Below are 20,429 nucleotides of genomic sequence, written 5' to 3' on the forward strand. Positions count from 1 at the left end.
TCAGAGATCCCCAAGCCCAACCCCAGCCCACCCCACCGTGCCCACTGCCCACATCCCTCAGTGCCACATCTCCACGGCTCTGGGACACCTCCAGGGATGGTAACCCCACCACACCTGGGCAGCTGTGCCAACGCAGCACTGCTCTTTCAGAAAATAAATGTTTCCTCATATCCAACCTGAACCTCTCCTGGCACAACTCGAGGCCATCATCTTTCATCCTATCACTGTTACCTGGGAGCAGAGACTGACCCTCACCTCGCTACCACCTCCTTTCAGGGAGCTGGAGAGAGCAATAAGGTCTCCCCTGACACCTTATTACTGTGCTTGAGCTGGCAGCTACCATCCATGGCAGGCTGGCAGAATGAAAACCTCCTCTACTTTATCCAGCTGCCCCTATTGGGCTGCAAACCCCAAGCATCCCCACGCAGGTACATGGCAGCATGGAGCTAAGCAGAGCCAAAAGCAAGCACAACTCTGCTTTCTCCAAGACCCCAGGACAGCAGCACAAGTAGCTACTGAAGAGTGAAGGTATGAAGGAAGAAAAAGCACTTTTCCTCAGGGCACGTGAGCTCTGACAGGAAACTTCAGAGAAACTCTGGGGGAGGGATAAGTCACTGGGATGATGAATTGCCCGCTGCCCTACAGAGTCATTTTCAATCCAACTGTCTTTGGGAGGGTTGCCTCTGAGCTGAGCACAAAATCCTCTTCAAAATATACATGGAGTCTCAGGATAAAGAATCCGGGGACACAACACAGAGCTGGGATCGGTATTAATAGAATGTGTACAGCAAATTGCTCACCTGCTCCTTCCTTCCGACGTCAGCCTGCTGCTTTAGCAGTCTGTCAGTTTGTCCCTTGCTACTGGCCACTCATTGACAAAAAGCTGAGTATTTGCTGACAGAAGGAAATGCATGAGGCAGGAGCGGTTGGCCCAGCCCAGCATGGCCAAGTGAGCCACAGGAGGGCTGAGCAGCAAAGACTTGCCCATTTCCAGCTACAAAACGACCAACTCTTCCGTAATGCCCTGCCAAAGCCAAGAACCCCTCTTCAACGCTCACCCTGTAAACCTCCTGCCAAGCTCTTTTGCTTTGGCAGTTTGCAATAAAATTGCACGTCTCAACATTTTTCGCAGTTTGATTCTGCAACAAGTACAGTGACAACCTTTCAAGTGGAAGATTTAACATCAGGACGTCCCCTGTATCCTCACGCTATTCACATCCAAACTCCTGCTTCGCCCATTCATGCTTCTTGCTTTAAGCTCTCAGAATCCATCCACGTAGCCTGGTTTACCCAGCGTCCCGTTGCTGCAGCACTTCCCCACGTTCCTCTCCGGCCGGGAGCACTGGGACCTCTCCAACGCAGTATCCGCAGTGCCACCTTCTGGTCTGCCACACGAATCCCAGCCACTCCGCTGCAGAATCATTGAATCATTCCGGTTGGAGAAGACCTCAGAGATCCCCAAGCCCAACCCCAGCTCACCCCACCGTGCCCACTGTCCATGTCCCTCAGTGCCACATCTCCATGGCTCTGGGACACTTCCAGGGATGGTGACCTCACCACTCCTGGGCAGCTGTGCCACTGCATCACCAGTCCTTCAGAAACAATCTTTCCTAATATCCAACCTGAGAAGGGCTTGCCAACATGCCCATCCCCACTGCAGTTACCAGCTCTCATGGCTGCAGGCAAAACCTCTCTTGCAGGTGGTCCTCGAGGCACTCCAGTCCCATCATTTCAGTTCACCAGACTGAAGAATGCGGAGCACTTGGGCCCTCATGCTGTGCCCAACGCAAGCACCATGACATGGACACCACCAAGTACTTTTCTCCAGCTCAGGAATCCTCACACCGTTTTCCTCTCCAGGAAAATGTATAAGCAGAGGAGTAACTGCTGCACTTTTTCTTGGCCTGCTGTGCTGCTGTCTACAAATAGGCTGCTGTGCTGCTGCAAGCTGCAGCATGTGAACCGTGATCTGATATCAGCTCACCGTACCTGATAACAGAGGTGCCTCTGCAGATGTTTTCAGTGCCTCAGGCTGTCCCCCAGAAGCTTCTCAGCTGCTTCACACCCTCTGCAGATCAGCAGGTGCAGTCCTCTTGAGGACAACCACAGATCCACATCCTGAAGCTCAGCACCAACGGCTGCAAAGGAAGCAGCAGCGTGCCTTGAAGTTGTTCATTGGACTTCTGTATTAATTCTCCACCGCATTATTTACAGCCATACTAAAAAATTAAGTGCTTCATGGAGCTTCTCTGTGGGTTTTGGCCACATGGAACAAATGCGATTTCCTGAAGCTTGCATCACATTGGCAGCATGTCAGCAATTTCAATGCATCTCTCTAAATAAGGACTTAATTCTCTTTTATTATAGGCCCCATTATACCGCTCCCAGTGGCCAAAGGGGCCTTGAGTTTTGGCAGAAATGTCATTTACACCCACCTTATGTCCTTCTTACAGAATTCTGATCTATAAAAGAAAGAGGCAGTGTGCTGTGCAGCTCCAGCATGCAGTCTGGAAGCCAGAAGTTTTCCACTGCCCCTGGCTTTGGCCAACTGGGAGGCCATTTCAAACCAAGAGCCCAGCTTCCACCAATACACTTATATTTCAATTCCCTGCATCTATAGAGCCCTTAACAAAGCTACATTAGAAGAGCAGGGGAAAACAATCCAGATCTCGTGATGGAAAGGACATATTAGCGACAGAACAGAGGGAATGGTCTCAGGTTGCTCCAGGGGAGACTCGGGTTGGATGGAAATGTTCAGGAAACATTTCTTCTCCAAAAGAGTGGTAAGGTGCTGGAATGGGTTGCCCAAGGAGATGGGTTAGGTTAGCTGCACCCTAACCCATCTCAACCTGGAAGTTTTTGAGAGCCATTTAGATGTTGTACTGAAGGACATGGTGTGGTGGGGAAATACTGGTGGTAGGTGGACGGTTGGACTGGATGATCTCAGAGGTCTTTTCCAACCTTGGTGATTCTATGATGCTATGATTGACCCTGAGTCTGGAGGGTTCGGCTATGGCACCACAGCAGTTCTAGGCTCTTTCTGGGGCATCCCACCAGGAAACCCTGCTGGGAGAAATCTATTGGAAGAGAAGCAATCCTCCGCCTATGGGGCTACACTGTGAAGGTGAAGCACACAAAACCTATCCGCAATTCACACCTGAAGATGTAACATTCCTGTGGGTGCTGCTGCAAGGAGGTCACCGATCCACCGCATCGCCATGGCCACTTTATCCCTACTCTCCAGCACCTTCTCTATGAAACAGACCACAATAGGTCACTCCTTTCCATCTGCTCTCTGAGGCACAGATTGCCTCCTGCATGTGTGGATCATGCCTGGCATACAGAACTCCGATCTTGGTTGGCCGCTACGGTAACACACCATAATATTTGGATGAGGAGAGCTTACACTTATGGGAAGTCCCACTGGCTTCTAGAGTAAGTCTCCCGACTTAGCCTGGGAACTGCCATTGGGGGATGTAATCATAACAAAACACAGCCTTTATCTCCCAGTGGGAATTCTTCCAGCTTCCATTCTTTAGAGCCTTATCCATCCCTTTGTAAAATACTCTTTTTTTTTTTTCTAATGAAGAACTTTCCAACTGAACTCACATTTCTAAATATGATTTTTACAAGAATACACAATTCTGGGGGTAAACTGGCGAAATTCCAATTGAGCTCTCAGCACTGCAATTGCAGCAATTTTTCCATCCACATATACCCCTGACATGGAGAGAAATCACACTATCACTGCATGAAGCTGTTTTGATAGATCAGTTCCCTCACTGAGCATATTTTATACTCATCAGAACTATTTATACATGCTCACATATCAGAGCTATTCTAGGAATTAGCAGTATGAATAATCATGTTAGTCATTCTCGAAGGAACAAACAGATGCAGTATCTTTATTAATGCAAAGCAGAGATACCTATGAGAAACTGATTCCCTCTTTCTGCCTGCTGCTTTAAATGCATGCACACACACATGCATGCATGCGTGGCTCACACATCCCATTGCAACCAAAGATTCTGCTAAGCTTAATTAAATAAACAGCAACAAAGAAAGCAGGTTCTGTCTATTTTTAAACAACTATGCCCTAAACGTGCACCAAATCAAAACTCCTTAGCACACACTCCTAAGAGCTTTTGTAAAATCCAGCTTAAGGGAATTAGGCACGCAGATCTAATTGAATTTCAGGGTGATACAGACACCTAAGTCCTTGAAGCTCCTTTGGAAACTCCTGTCTTATCCAATACATGGTTCACTTTCCAGCTGAGAAATACCTTAGTAATGGTACACTTAACACTCAACAGTCATTTGACCTATTTTACTAATGTGTTGGGAAGGAGGTTAATTAACAGTGGATAGCTATATCCTTAAGCTTAATTTTTCCAACAACCCTGCTCATAAAAGGAAAAATTGAGTACATATTAAAGGAAGCAAGCAATTAAGTTGCACAAATAGTGAGCTCATTGAACTGCAGCTGACTTCTATCATGTCAAAGAACAACTAAACACAGAAGCAATGAAAAGATTGTTGCCACGACCACCACTGAGAACTGCCTGGCAATAAAGATGAATAACTTCCTACTTGAAGATTACTGATTAAAGCTCTTAGAAACCAAAAGGTTGGACATAGGCATATCTGAAGCAAAATATTTTAATGCACATTTGGCAGATTCTGTAACGCATTTACAGTGGATTTAAAGCAAAGATTTATACAACTCCACTAAACTCTGTTTTAAGCAGTCTTTAAAATGGCCACCATTCCAAACTCCAAAAATACAAGGGTAACTGGTTCGTTTCAACCTTTTCTGTTTCCTAAATACAGAGGTGGGGAAATAGAAGGTCCAGCATCCATAGGCCTAAGCATACTGTTGATGGACAGCACACACAGAGCCCTGGCCACCTGCATCCCAAGGGGCTGTGCCCCTCTGCACACACAGCCTGCTGGAGGGGGGGCCATACAGACAGACAATCCCGGGCATCCATGCGTGAGACCACAGGGCAGCTTTGAGTGGTTGCCTTGGTTGTCCTGCTGCAGATCCCACTACTACATACCTTGGGAAATATTGCTGAATAGGGGACAGTCCAGGCAGTGCAGCACGGAGCTCTTCAGCTAAACTCCTGCTGATAGCAACAGCTGGGACTGGGGAGGAACTGTAATCATAGAATCATTCAGGTTGGAAAAGATCTCCCAGATCCCCAAGCCCAACCCCAGCACACCCCACTGTGCCCACTGCCCACATCCCTCAGTGCCACATATACCCTTGGACACCTCCAGGGACGGTGACCCCACCACTCCCTGGGCAGCTGTGCCAACGCAGCACTGCTCTTTTGAAGAGGAATTTTGTCCTTATATCCAATCCAATTTTTTTCCTAATACCCAACCTTTAGCAGCAGGCGAACAAAGCCCAAGTGTTCTGTAATGAGTGTGCAATGCACTGATGAACATGTGCTGTACTTTCCATCTCTGTCCAGTGCAGACAGCTGATTGTAGTCATGCCACTGCCTATCCTGACTCAAACGATAGGTTTTCCTGTGTATAATTTCAGCAATACACAACACTGACCATCATGCCACATGTTAGAAACAGCACACCCCTGAGTGTGCTGCCATGTGTTTCTCCTCTGCCTGGCACACCAAGGCTAAGCTAGCCAAAATCCAGTGCCCCACAGCAACCACTGCAGCAGTTGCTCTCTTATAGTACATCAGCAAACCCACCTTCTAAATGAATAGGAAAGAGAATCTCCATAGCCATGTGCTGTCAAATCCAGACTTAATAACTGTGCTTTTCCTAGGGACATCTCAAAACCCAAGAGGGAAAGCGTGGTGACCTCCTCTTCCCACGCATGAGGAATCCCTGTGTCACCATCTGGATGCCACTGGCCTGCACAGAAGCGTACAGTCAGGAAAAAAGGCACTGAACAACACTGTCATGCCCCAGTGGTGGAATCAGAGCAATGAACTCTGCAGAGACGTCGGGGAAGGAACTGGAAAGGCAGTTTGGCTGGGAGCAGACAGTGAGAGCATTCAGGCAGAAGAGTCAGGAAAATTTTATTCAGATAAGTTCTGATTATTTGCAGTCTGTGACTAAATATGAGGCACCTGCAAATGCAATAGAGCAAAAATCTACAAAGCAGAAAGCAGCTTTGTCCAGCGTCCAGGGAACAGCTGGCTCTGTCTAGCAAAAGACACTTCATTTTAGGTAGAGCAGGTTGAGAGGCTATATGCAGTCCCATGACAAATGACATTAAATATGATTATTACTCTCTTAGCCCTCACTGTAAAATACTTCTGTGCACGAAGGACATGAATTTTGAGCTGATGTTTTTAAACATCAAATCCAAACAAACAGAAACTACGCTCAAAGCTCAATTATCCTGTTGGCTTCCAAGTGCTTCACTTTTTATTCCTCTCCCCCTAATAACTCCTTGAAGTCATCTTCCCCTGAGTTAGGGGCCTTCTGCTAATGCCCCGCAGCAAATATCTTCTTACTTCCAATTGCTGTATGATGATGGAAGCAAGACTTGCTCTTGCCATTCTTTTAAACGCAACTTGAGAATAAATAACTGGGAAGCAAACCTCCATTTCCACCTACTTGCTCCTCTGACTCGAGTCTTTTTGCCCTTGAAAATGTTCTGAATCCACATTCCCTGCAGTGAATCACATCAGGAAGTAAAAATCTTAATTGTAACATATAAGTTAAACAGCAAGACATGACTTCATTACAGTGGAGATAAAAGGGCAAGGGATTACTGGCATTTTCACCTCATCTTAATTCATGGGGCTTCTTGGGACTGATACAATACAAGCATATGTGAGTGCAGGGAAATTATTTTTTAAATGTTTTTATCTGCTTTGGGCACTTTTAGTGCCTTTCCATGCCTAGTCCCCACATCTGGAGCACTGAGTGTTGTGAACTGCCATGGCTACACTCACACCTAGACACTTGTGCAAGACACAGAAGTACAATGGCGTGTTGATTCAGAACAGAAAAGGCTTGCATATCCAATGTGCCCTTTTACCTCTGCTAAGGCAACAGCAAGCATTTAACTGCCCAGGAGTGTCTCCTTAGCCTGAATGAGATACTGAGACACGGAATCACAAAAGGAAGGCAAGATAAGAGGATTGCAGTGGAAAATATAAGAACTCTACTTTCTTTAGAATCATAGAACCATCACATCATTCAGGTTGGAAAAGATCTCCCAGATCTCCAAGCCCAACCCCAGCACACCCCACCGTGCCCACTGCCCACATCCCTCAGTGCCACATATACTCTTGGACACCTCCAGGGACGGTGACCCCACCACTCCCTGGGCAGCTGTGCCAATGCAGCACTGCTCTTTTGAAGAGGAATTTTGTCTTTATATCCAATCCAATTTTTTTCCTAATACCCAACCTTTAGCAGCAGGCGAACAAAGCCCAAGTGTTCTGTAATGAGTGTGCAATGCACTGATGAACATGTGCTGTACTTTCCATCTCTGTCCAGTGCAGACAGCTGATTGTAGTCATGCCACTGTCTATCCTGACTCAAACGATAGGTTTTCCTGTTTATAATTTCAGCAACACACAACATTGGCCAACATGCCACATGTTAGAAACAGCACACCCCTGGGTGTCCCCTCCGGCCTTATGATCTATGGATCTTCCCTGCATTTATGGGAAGGGAAGCAGTTTTTCAATAGCTCAGATTTACTCTGATAGGGCTAATTTACAGTCTCTCCTCACCAAATGCATTAAATTGCTTTCCAAAAATTCTGCTGCACATTAAGCAGCTGCATTCACTGCCCAGTGGGGTATTTTGGATAAAGCAGAGGCTGACTTTTATACAGCATTTCCTATCTGTGGATGTTTAGAAAAGCAAACAGCAGTGGTGTTTCTCATTTTCTTTTGCATTTCCTTTTTGAGAAATACTTTAGCTTAGAAACTACACATAAACCTTATTCTTATTGAGGGTTTTTTTTTTTTTTTCAAAATATTTAGGCTCTCACCTTCAGATGAGACATATCAGCAGTTTTAAAGTCCACTCCTATTTGTCAATACATCAAACTGCATTTGTCTACACAGCACTCAGCTTTGTTCCAGCTATTCACTCTCTATTTCTTGCGAGAGTATTGGGGCAAACCAATTCCCTGAGATACACCTACAGTGACATGAGCTGGGGGGAAACAAAAGGCATTCATGCACACTCGTGCACAGAAGCATATGCCCAGTTCTTCTGGGAAAATTCAAAACATTGCAGACATATGGATCCTTTTCAATTTGAGCGTCATAAGTGCATGAATGGCCACTTTTGTGTGGAACTGGCTGAATAAAAACATGTTACATTGATACAGAGGGAAGGCAGGAAAACCAGTAAGGCTAACTGAAGCGTACTTCGAAACAAGCATTTTGTACTCCTTAAACCATATGGGGCATTCAGGTGTTCTTGTGTAGGCTCAGCTTTTCGGACTGTGATGATTAGACAATGTTGTGAAATCTGAAAATTCAGAGAGAACCATAAGAAACATAAAAGAGAGCCATAAAAAATGGTATTTGAGTAAAAGAAGGGAAAAATACCATGCACTACCCTGATCAACTGTGTTGACCTGAAACAGCATTTCTGGAGGCCCCATATGATGATGGAAGCTCTTCAAAACCAGATATCTCAGGCACTCTGAATTTAGCAGTGGATTATTATTCGTGCTGAAGTTTCAATAAAGCTTCCAGCCAAGGATGAAGGTTCCAGGGCTAAGGTGTGAACCAGTTCATCCATCACGATGCTACAGCAAACTCATGAAAGAAAGAAAGATGAAGAGAAATCTCTCAGGCGTTCAGCACCCAGCCGATGACAAAGCCAGACCAAAGGCCATAGGAGTGGCAGTGCTACTTTTGTGGTAATTCCATAGGAGGGTTTAATCAACGATATCTGTAGAAGAGATGTGGGTAAATGAAATCTATTTAGTCATTGAAAAGTCTAATTCCATGCTGAGATAACATGGCACGGCTGGTTTCGAGCACACAAGACCTCTGCAGGAATGGGAAGATATTCTGCAGAGCCAGGAGATTTTCTGTTGCTGAGAGGTTTTCCTATTACCTGAAATTAAGATTTAGATCAAAGTTTTGAGTTTCTGCTGAAGACCCAAGCTCAGACTTATTGCTTTCCATGTAACAGCTCTCTTATCATGCAAAAGAAAAGGGGAAATGAATGCACCCTAGCATATGGGAAGAAAATCACACTGTCCTCAAAACTGTATCCAAGTCTTTGGCACTGGAAAACTCAGCAGTAAAAGTTCTGCTTGCTGAGCAAGCCCGATATCCAGCTACTTCAGGTACGAGCTGGAAGAGCAGATGCAATTTTTTAAGATGGAATTGAAACCATTTTTATATAATAATTCAGCACATCAGCATTCCTGGCAAACAAAGGCCATCAGTGCTGCCTTCATAAGAGCAGAGGGCTCTGTGTGCGGCTGCTCCTCATCTCCAGGAAAACAGAATGGAAAGAAAGAGAGTATCTGCTTGTCGCACCAGAAATTGCAGGGGGGAAGAAAAAAACAGTCAAACTCGTGGGATTACTGCAAAGTAACTCTTTTTGGTATAGGCATTAGTCCGGGGCTCATTATGAGCAACTATGAACTCAGTTTGACCACTGTGTTGGCGGGAGTTTCTGCAGGAATGGGGGGAGCTGAAGGGGGAAAAGGATATTAGACACACAGGATTATGACAGTAAACAAGAAAGCTATTTTAATGCTATTCCAGGGTGTTTTTTCAAGCAATTTTAAAATTCATATGAAAAATACATGCACGTAAGGAATTTAGGGTTAGGTTTCTCCTTCCTCCACCCCCCGCCTGCAGCTACTCCACTTCCCCCGGGCTGCAGCGCTGGCTGAGCAATGTTGGTAGTAAGTAGTTTATCTTCATAGCTGTTTTGCTGGTTTGTTTGTGTTTAGCTCGAGTTCTGATCCTTTCTGGTTAGCGTCTTTCACTGGTGATTATAGGCAGTGTACTGTGAAAAGGTTAGTTTGGTCAGCGGAGCAGAGGGTTGGGAGGGGGGAGAGGGTTAGAAGAGTTTATCAAATGATCAGAGATGCCTTGTTGGCGCTCATCCTTTGTAAACAATACGAAATGTCAGCGTTGCTGGTTGCTGTCACTGCTGACAGTATAAAGAGCAGAGAGTGCAGCATTCTTTTGGGAAGCGGGTTTACTGCGAGAGGAAACGAGGCTATGGGATGAAGGCACTTGGTGGATATCTGAGTACCTTGGGAAAAGAGAGGAGTTTGGGCTTCTCACTCAGCGACCTAATGAAAACTAGACAAATAGTCTTGCGTTTAATATATAGTTTCCACCAATTCATGCTTCTTTTGTTAGGAACAATTCTAGTCTTTATCGGAAAGAGACAGTTAAATATAAAGAAATCACTTCACATGGACAAGCAAGTTTCAGAGTAAGAAGCCAAAGGAAGTTTATGAAAGGAAAGAGCTGCTTTCACAAAGGTAAATTTCCACTGCCCGACTGTGCATTCCTCCGCTGTGTGATGAAAAGAGAAAAAATCCAATGCCCAAACAAATGCCCAAATGAAAATCTGGGAGACCAAATAGGCCATCAGAGATAAGAAGTGTTGGGACACAAACAGCTGTAGGTAAAGCAGAAAGCTTTATTCATCTGTGAAAAGGGAACCGCAGCAGGAGTAGGACCAACATAAACCAATCTGGGAACACAGCTATACCTGCAGGCAAAGGTGTATCTCAAGGAGCAGAACCTCCTAAAAAACTCGTCCTGCAGAAACATCCGTGCATTTCCACCATCAACTGGGTCAGTAAACCCAATCCAGTGCGTTATGTGGCATTTCGAACGTGCGCTTGATGTTCTTAAAAGAATACAATAAAATAAAGTAAAATAAAGGCAGATTTCCTCTGAGAAAACAAATTCTGCGTGCTAGATTGTAATAAACAACACACTGTCAAAACAGCATTACTGAGAGTGACCGACGGTGCTCCGCAGTCACTGCTGGTTTGACACACAGAGTGCTGAATGGACTTGGGGAGTTATCAGTCCATCAGTCACCCTGGGAGATTTATTGCACTCGAGTCAAATAAAACTCACAGAACTGCTTAACTCTTGATCTTCTAGACTCCACAGAAAGAAAAGGAGAACGGAATTAGTCTGGGAAAACAGGTAGGCTCTCTGAAGCAGAACTCCAGCCGTCACAGCTGTGTGTGCTCCCACTATAAACCCGTCTGTCCACAGAGATGGCCACACAGTAAATACACTCACAGACCTCGAACGGACAGGCATTTAGAGACCCAGATGAGACAACATTCTGAGTTAAGTGATTCCAAAATCCAGACCCGGTGCCTGAAGCGGTGGCACCTTGCTCTAAGATCACAGCCCTTTCAGGTGCCCTGGAGCGAGCATCAGCGCTGCTGTGTTTCACGTGTTCCACTGTAAAAACACACTTCACATGTTTTCCCTGAAAAGGGTGTTTGAATACCTGTGAGCACTCTGGGACAGAGCCCCAAAGAGTCTGTCGGCCTGGAATTTTCCCCTCTGTTCAGAAATGTCGCATTAAATCACAACGGCCTGCGAGAGCGCAGGCGTGGACAAGGCCTCACGCTTCTGCTTCAGACAACTGAGGTCAGCAAGAGCGCCGTGCGCTGCCCTGGGCATGGGGGTAAACCCACACCTCCCGCAGCTCAGAGCTGCTCTCCTTCCTGCGGAACTCCACAGCCACCGAAATCAACAGCAGTTTCGCCTACAAAGCTTAACAACTCCTTTTATATTCTTCATTCCTCAACGATAATCTCAAATCAAGGCCTTATCAGTGACCTCGCACTGCATAGGGGTGAGGGGATCTCCTAAAATATCCCTTTTCCCTTTGACTTTCCTGTTCTTTTTTTCACTGCAGAGGAACAAAAGGGGCTCTCGCTGTTTGGATCACTTTCATGAAGAGCAGTAAATTCACAGACCCGGCCTTAAGAAACAATTGTTCCTGAACCGCTTTCTAAAGCTAACGAATAGTAAAAATAAAATAAAATAAAATAAAAGAGATGTGCCTGTCATGGGAGTTGGCCAATAAAATGCAACAGTGTTTATTACAACATTTAAGGTCTGTGATTAAGAACACCAAAAGGCCCAAACTAGAAAGGGTTTTAGCCTGTAATTTCCCTACAGTCCTGGCCTGTACTTCCTTATGAGCCAGCTCAGCAGGGCTTTTCTTCCATGTCCATCATCAGCTTGTAATTATTGCCATTCTCAAAGCTATGCCAGATGGGCTCTTTAGAAGCCGGCATGCAGCTTGTTTATGAGAGAGCGAGCTGTAATATTACTCTACACAGAGACCTATCTGGTCCCAGTCAAAGGGCCGAGCAGTTCCCCCCCCATCCCTCCTCACTCTCCCTGCCCCTCTGTTTCAGCCCGAGGACAGCACAGGCGGTACCGTAACCCAGACCTGGGAGGCTGATCCCCATCCCTCACTTCGTCCATTTCTCAACAAAGATGTACCAGATTGGCACAAATCAGACTCAAGGCATTTTCCCTGCTTTCTCCCATTCCCTTCCTCCTCTCCAGACGTTTGTTCCTCCCCCTGCGCAGGCAGTGAATGCGGGGCCGGGATGTGCCATGGCTGGGCCAGGCGGGGAGGACAAACATTGTGGAGAGGTTGAGGTTACGCAGTTGTGCGCCGCAACGCAGAGCCAATAACCCGGAGTTCATCTTCTTGTGGGCTGCCAGCGTTGGGTATCTGGGAAGGCCAAGACAGTGCTTCTATCAGTAGTTAATGAGGCAGGACTTGCAACAGATAGCCACTTTTAACTTACAAAAGCTTTTAGATGTCTCTGTTTACTTTGATCCATTTCAGTTCATTTGAGCCTTTTCTCTTTTCCTTTTTTTAAACCTTCCCCCCCTCCCCACAGCCACCCCAGATAAACTGCCCTCCCCCCCCACCCCCCTCCACTCCAACAATAGTATCATTTACCAACTTCTATACTTAACAAGTTTGAAGATCTTTAGTCAAGTTCTGCTACAATGGCATAAAGAAAATACAGGGCTCCTGAGAGCACCGTCGTAAAGAGAGAGGGAGGGGAATCTGGCTGCAGAAACGTAATTAAAAAATCCAACTGCCGAAAGATAAATGAAAGGAAGGGGGGGGGGGTGGAGGGGGGGGTGGGAATAACAGGAAAGGCTGCATTTTCAGGAGAGATTTAAAGTTATTTGTTCCTGATTGGGGGAACTGGTCATTCTTTTATCCCTTGTTATTTTATCCATGTGATGCCAAAAGAACTTTCTTTGTTAAAATGTTCTCAGAACGGATAAAACTAATTTGCTGGAATGTGAAATAATCCAGAAAGTAAGAGGACTGTGCCTAATGTTCACAGACTGAGAATGGCAAATTAACCTGCCACGGCTTCCAGTCCCTGGGGCACAGAACTGGAATTTAAAGCTTCCGAAGAGAGCCCTGGTGCTAATGGATTTGCATGAAACTTGGCATGTTAATGGAGATTGTCTCTTGTAATGAGCTTTTAATTAGGTCTGCTTGGTGCTTGACCTTCTTGTAATATGGGGCCATTCCTCAGATGACAGCATTTCTAACCCACAGGTGTGGATGCGCAGAGCTTGTAAACACGCAGCACTTAGCCAGCATTCTCCAAACCTTCCTGCTCATCAGCTACTATTCCTTCCCTCCTGCCAACATCCTCGCTTTCTTGATTATTGTTTTGCAAGAGATTTCACGTCAATTGTCTTAGTTTTCTTGGCAATTTGAATACAACATTCCCAGCCAAACGGAAAACAAAACCAAACCAGCAACAGGAACCTGATGGAAGTACACACCAGCAGCCCCAGGATGGCACAGGGGTGGGAAACAGGTTCTAAGAGTTCTGATTCTCACTGTCCTTACAGAACATAAATGTGGGTAAAAGCCTCACTTTACCGGCTCCAGGCACACGTACATCAGCCCAGCTGCTGATGGCTGTGCCTCCCTTAACATACCCTGAACAGCTCTGAACACAGCCTGTACACACAGGATCATAGAATCGTTTGAGTTGGAAGGGACCTTTAAAGGCCATCTGGTCCAACATCTCTGCAATGAACAGGGGCACTTACAGCCCCATCATTTCCATGTTCCTCCAAAAGCAGTCTGAAATCATCATTTCTGCCTTTCATATTTACAGGGTGCCCTTCAGTTGCTGGGTGAATAACTTCTCACAAAACCACATTCTCACAGTGGATGCCATCTGCAACCGTGCTTCCCCAAATGCTCCAACTACTCTCACAGGCCTTAAGAAAAAAAGAAAAGAAAAATTAAAAAAAAGAAAAATCTATGAGAGGAAAGAAGCTGGGTGTGAACCATTGAAAGATGTCCTTCAAGAACAATGGATACCAGCAGTTAAATTTCAATCCTTCTTTTGAAGCAGCCTCTGCCTATTCTGCCTTTTAGGAATAAAATTAGCAGTCTGTCTCAGAGGATACACATTCATAGATTCATAGAGCTTGAGGCCAGAAGAAACTATTAGATCATCTTCTGTGATTTCCTATATATCACAGGTCATTAACTTTCACTGGGTTACCCCTGTGCTGAACTCCACGATTTCTGTTTGACCAGTGTTGCTTGTAGCTGTCTGAAGCACACCTCTTACAAAAGCAACAGAACACAGATCTAGTAGCTCTCTAGCCACAGTCCTCAGGTTGTTTTCGTGATTAAGTACTGCTTTCATTAAAAAGCCTCATTTGCAGTTCAAATATGTTGGTATTTGGCTTCTAGTTAGCAGGTCTCCATATATATTTCTCTAATTGATTTTAAAAAATACTACTTCATTAATTATTTTATACCTTGACAGGTCTTTCCCAGTAAGGTATAAATTAAGCAAGGACTTCAGAGCTACCCTCCCAGCAAGGAAAGTGAAAAGTCTCTGAGAAACAAGATCTACCCAACTCCGTAATCAACAAAGGTTACTAGAGTCACTTTAGATACTTACATTGGTGACATCTATCTTTGAGCTTGTCAGGAAAACAAATGAAATGGGCAATTTAGGAAACAAATCGTCTGAGCTGTTTTAGGCTGCCATTGTGGGAAGAAACTGATACATCTTAATTCTCTTCACTCATTATTTGGGAAGCTAGATAAGTAGCTCAGGTGTGGAAATGTCTGCATGTGGCCTCACTATAAGTACTAACATCTGAGCAAAAAAATACATCTCTTCATGCAGAAGCTAATTCATATTGATCTGAAATGGAACAATAACAGCTTTCCTCTCTAATCCTTATGCACAAAGGATAGAAAAACCCAGAGTACCTTCCTAACTACGCTAGTTCTATCCAAAATAACTCTCAAAATCTTACTGCCAAGGTTTGAAGTTTCTCTTCTGTTTCTAGAGGAAAGGCTTCAGATGAAAAACCTGAAAACGAATGCTTTAATTTAAGCAATATTCCGATAACAACTCTTGGCAAATGCTGTGGATGAAGACGGAGGACAAGTACAAGACAAGTTTGTCTTTGTGCAATGAGTCATGGGACAATCAGCTGTCAAGACCTACAACTCATTCTGTTCTTATTACAGATGTTTTTACAATTAAGAAAAGTGACTTGAGTGTCAAGTGGGAAAAAGAGTATTCTCCCAAGGATCATCCATTAACCCTGTCAGCAATACCCCAAGCCTCCACATCAGGGCAGGTTCCTTAACTGTCGACAAGACAATAAAGAATGACTATTTACCATATGGTAATTATAGTTCAAGATGTGTTGTCCACATGGATTCTGCTTTTGCATCTCCTGTATCCATGCAGACAGTTGAGGTCCCTTGGATAACAGTGCCTATGGAAACATCCTTATGGCTGGATTTGAATTTCTCGTCTCCTCACATGAGCTACCACAACCACAGATTTCTCTGTGAATGCCCCAGGGCTGTGAAAAGGTCAGAGAGAAAAACCCATCCTAGAATCCTAGTGAGATATCCTTACAAAGAACTGGAGGTACTTTCTGTAAAGTGAATGAATGAGCAGATGAAAGAAAATACCTTGCCACCAACCCTGTAATGAGGTATGAGGGAGGAGTGTTGAAAAGACATGGAAACTTGTTGAGCTATTCAAAAGCCAGATGGGGGTGGTAAATCTTCTAAATCTTATGTTTTCTTTCTTTCCAGATCTGAACTGCCTCCTCGCCACCAAGGTTAGATCTTGTTCTACTAAAGTAAAAGACTGTGTGAATCTGAATGTCCCGTGAATGTTTGATTTATGAAGTACGTACACATGAGAACAAATAAGGATCATTATACTGGGTCAGAGCGAGCATCCACATCCTTTTCCTAGTAATGGTACTAAGGAGGCATCCAGGAAAGAGTAAGAACAGGGCAGTTCATTTGCCTCAACACTCTTCCAGCTTCCAACTCTGCCTGGCCTAGTGGATATCCTGGTTCTGTTTAGAAAACAAATCTCTCTTCCAAGTGTTTGTGCAATTTTCCTGGAAGCCTATTTTTGCATCCATCTACACATCCCTTGACACAGAGCTCCAGAGGTGAACGACCTGTCTCTTTTGTCTGGTTTGAACAGAACTCCCATTGGCTCAACACTCTCCACATCAATCTTCAGGTTTTCCACACTAAGGAGAACCAAGCACCATCCCAGCCCTGTTATCCCTCTCTGATATCTTTCCAAATGAGGGCCCAAAGTTGTACAACACACTGGATGAATGGGCAAAAGGTGGATTTATATGATAGTATAAGGAGTATCATCAATCTTATTTTCCTGACTAAATCCTCACCACATTTTCTCACTACTTCTCTCCTGTCCTCACATGACTATGCTGAACAGGACTGGCACCAGCTCAGTATTCTACCACTGAACTTCCCTCACTGTGAGAGCTGACCATTTGTTTCCAATCTCTGCATCCTGTTGTTTCAAGCTGACTATTTATCCGTGCAAAGAACTATCCCATGGTTGCTAAATGTCCTTTGGTGGAACATTTGCTGCAAAGTCTTGTGGAAATCCCAAACATTATATCCACTGGATCACTGATACTCACTTGTTCATTGATCCCTCCAGAGAACTGCGAGCCATTCGTAAGATAGGACTTTTCTTCACAGGAATCATGTTAGCTCTTCTCAAGTATGTCACACCCCATGCAGGTATCAGCTATTTCTTACTGATACACCTATGTGAGCGTTTGCATTACAGTCCTGTAGTTCTCTTTATCCTGGCTAGAGCCTTTCTGAATGGCTGGTGTTATATTTCCTTACGTTGCAAAAGACAGGTAAAGCTGGAAGCTGCAGTTAAAAAGTTTAAAGTTAAAGCTGGAAGTTAACAGACTGCCTTCTCTTTACAGCCCAGATGGTCAGAGCTCAGCCAAACTGCTCTGTTTCGGCACCGGAGGTCTTAACTGCTGTACTGTAACTAATTTACAAGCACCGCACAGCATTCAAAACTGTAAACCCACTGCTCTACCAAGACACTGCCAGTCCACGTCCCAGAATGCATGTATTTATACAAGATCTAGGTACTTACATATTTAGATTTTGTAAAAGTAGCCAATGAAGACATTGTTGAAGAAAATGCAAGTAAACCAACAAATAAGACCAAGACAGATCCCAGGGACAAACAGTTCAGCTTGGGACATTGCAGCATTTGACTCTCCCATTCATTCCCCTCCTTATGAGTTCAGCTCCAACACTTTCATCTCACTTCTGCCCATCCCAAATCCTTCCCAGCAGTGACATCTGCCCACCCTGCCTGCTTTTCCATGCCTCCAGCCCTTTCATCCCCAAACCTCAACTACCTTATTCATTACTTTAGTCCTTCCCAGGTAGTTCATCTCCTCGGGGCAGATATTCCTCTCCCTTGGGCTCTCTACATTATAATGGCTGATCTTTAACGTTTCTTTAATTCCTTATCTTTCATGTGCATTAATGGAAGACTATTACTGCTATTTTACACATGACAATCATAGAGAGCCTAAGTGGCTTACCGAGACTCACAAAGAAAGTCTGTAACAGAGCAGAGAGTTGAACCACATACCCTAGTCCAAAGGAAATGATCTTAAAGCAGACCAGCCCTCCTTGCTCAGGCAGTGATCCCCCCATGGATACGGTAGTGGCACGTGGCAGAGAGGAATTAGTTCTTCTAAATTCACATACTTCACCTCTGCAACACCTCGGTCTGTGTTCATTTTGGACCCTCATCCGTAAAAAAATTGTATCAACTTGACAACTGGGCTAGATGACCTTACTGGCCACTTTCAACCTTAATGATTCTGTGACTCTATGAATACTGGAGGGGCTGCAGTACCATCTTGAGACAAACCAAGACCAGCATCCTGCAGCTCAGCAAAACAAAGGCATCCACACAAAGTACTCTTGCCAGCAGAGCAGGGCAGTGATTTTGGATGAAGTGACTCCGGCAGCGGGTAGCTCAGCAGCTCTGGCAGCACCAGCCTGTTTGTGCTGCTGATGACAGCTGCACGGAAGAACTGGGAAAGTTTTTCACTCCGCATGTTTCCTACTCTAGTTGCCCTTTTCAGGAGCACGGCCCAACTGGAATGGCCTGAGGCCTCGTCTCACCCCTCCCTCAAAACAGGAAGGCAGCTGGTATACTCCACATTATGTACCAATGGCTTGTAAAAATTAATGCTATCCAGCTGCCTGTGAATGGGACGACTTTCTAGAGCCAGAGTAACACTCTGGGAGGGCTGCGTTTGCCCAGTGCCTGTGCCATGATAGGAAGATGGGCTCAGTTTCAGGACTCTGCTCCTGCTCATGGGTCCCATGCCTGGGGACCACTTGTCATGCAAGCATTCCCAGACAGATCAGGGAACAGCGTCAGGCTTTCTTAGATTACTCACATGAACCAAACAAGTGGGATTTGGCCTGAATACAGGAATCATTCGGCTACCCACTGCAAAAATATAGTGAATAATTGAAGATGAAAGGCAGCTATAAACAAGCAGCAGAGCGGAATATTATGCTATTCTGCAACACTGGGATTGAGCAGCACATGGAAAAGGAAATCCCTATCCGTATGAAATGGCAGGAGAAAGTTTGATAAACAGGACATCATTATCAGATTATGAGCCAGATAAAGTGTCATCTGCCACACAGGTGAGAGCAGGCACCTCTGGAAATGGAGGTGGGGCTGCGGGCCAGGGAAGAAGGGAAAGGGAAAAGAGCTGTGAACAATCTGGTTTGTTTCTCCTGCTGTTAGAGAGGACAGGAGAGGACAGCAAGATAGCTGCTGCTTTCTCCTGCTGCTGGGAAAACTCCTTCCTCCTCACAGCCCAATTTCTCCACCATAGCAGCAGTGGGATTGCTAGTCCAGAGACTGTCATGCAGCAGAGCCAACGCCAGCTTGCCAGCTCCTAGGCAATGGCTTTGTCCAGAACTAGAAGCTGCTCTGATCCAATTCAGTGTTCATACAAGATTCTTGGGTATGCTGAGGAAGATGCCCTTCTTTTGGTTTTTAATCCCACCAGCAGAGACCAGAGCCAGCAATAGAGGTGGGAGAACTGACACCTCTCCCTCTGTGTTGGACACATTGGATGACTGAGCTGTAGATGTCCCTGTTCATCACTGCAAGGGAGCTGGACAAGATGGCCTATAAAGGTCCCTTCCAACACAAACCATTCTATGATTCTGTGATTCCCTGTCTCACTCCATTTCTAATAGCCAGGCCTCCAGCAATCACCATGGCTGTAAACTTTAAAGCCTGCCTGGCAGCAGAGAAATGATTCTATGAAATCCTCCTGGCATCCTGTGATAACATCCCTGTGCTACAGACCAGCTGATCTGAAAGGAAGAGAGAAACGTTGGTATCGTTTACCGTGAATGACGTGGACAGAAGGGTGAGGCTGAGCTTTGGCTCAGAGCCCTGAGTGCAGTCATTCCTGCATCACCCCAAGGAGCTGAAGAGAATAAAGTGTGACCCCTTCCCTGCCCACACTTGTTGCAGTCAGCGGAAGCTTATGGCAGTTCTGTGGACAAAACACTTCGCTTTTCCCTCCTTCCAGCTCATCTCCGGCTGCTGGGACACTGTGGAAGAAAAGAGGATCTTCATGACTTTCTCCATCATTTGCTTCCTTTTGGAAGCAAGACCAGAGTCATGTCACAGTCATGGCAGCAACAACAGAAATACTTAATTTTTTTGCGTTCAGTGATTCTGTGGTGATGTACGAAGACTTTTCTAGAATTTTTTTTGCACTTGGAAGGATATCTACAAAACTTGGGAAAGGGAAGCTTTTGTCACAGAAAGAACAATTTGTTTGGCTTATCATATCTGTCATCCCAGATGAATTTACTAAATCAGAATATCCAGCACTGTCAATGAACATCTTTTCTGTTCATTAACAAAATCACAACATTGTAGAAGGGTTTGGATTGAAAGGGCCCTCAAAGATCATCGAGTTCCAACCCACTGCTGCAGACAGGTCTGCCAACCACTCCATCAGGCTATAGACCAGGCTGCCCGGAGC

The 20,429-nt window shown here is 45.2% G+C and overlaps 1 long non-coding RNA gene across 17 annotated transcripts in view; it reads right to left on the reverse strand.

The window, feature by feature from the left end:
* Positions 1 to 20,429, reverse strand: part of LOC101751884 — a 144,685-nt gene that overhangs the window by 66,675 nt on the left and 57,581 nt on the right. The gene's annotated exons all lie outside the window — the stretch shown is intronic.

Source organism: Gallus gallus, chromosome 5 (assembly GCF_016699485.2).
Source record: "Gallus gallus isolate bGalGal1 chromosome 5, bGalGal1.mat.broiler.GRCg7b, whole genome shotgun sequence".
Classification (NCBI taxonomy): Eukaryota; Metazoa; Chordata; class Aves; order Galliformes; family Phasianidae; genus Gallus; species Gallus gallus.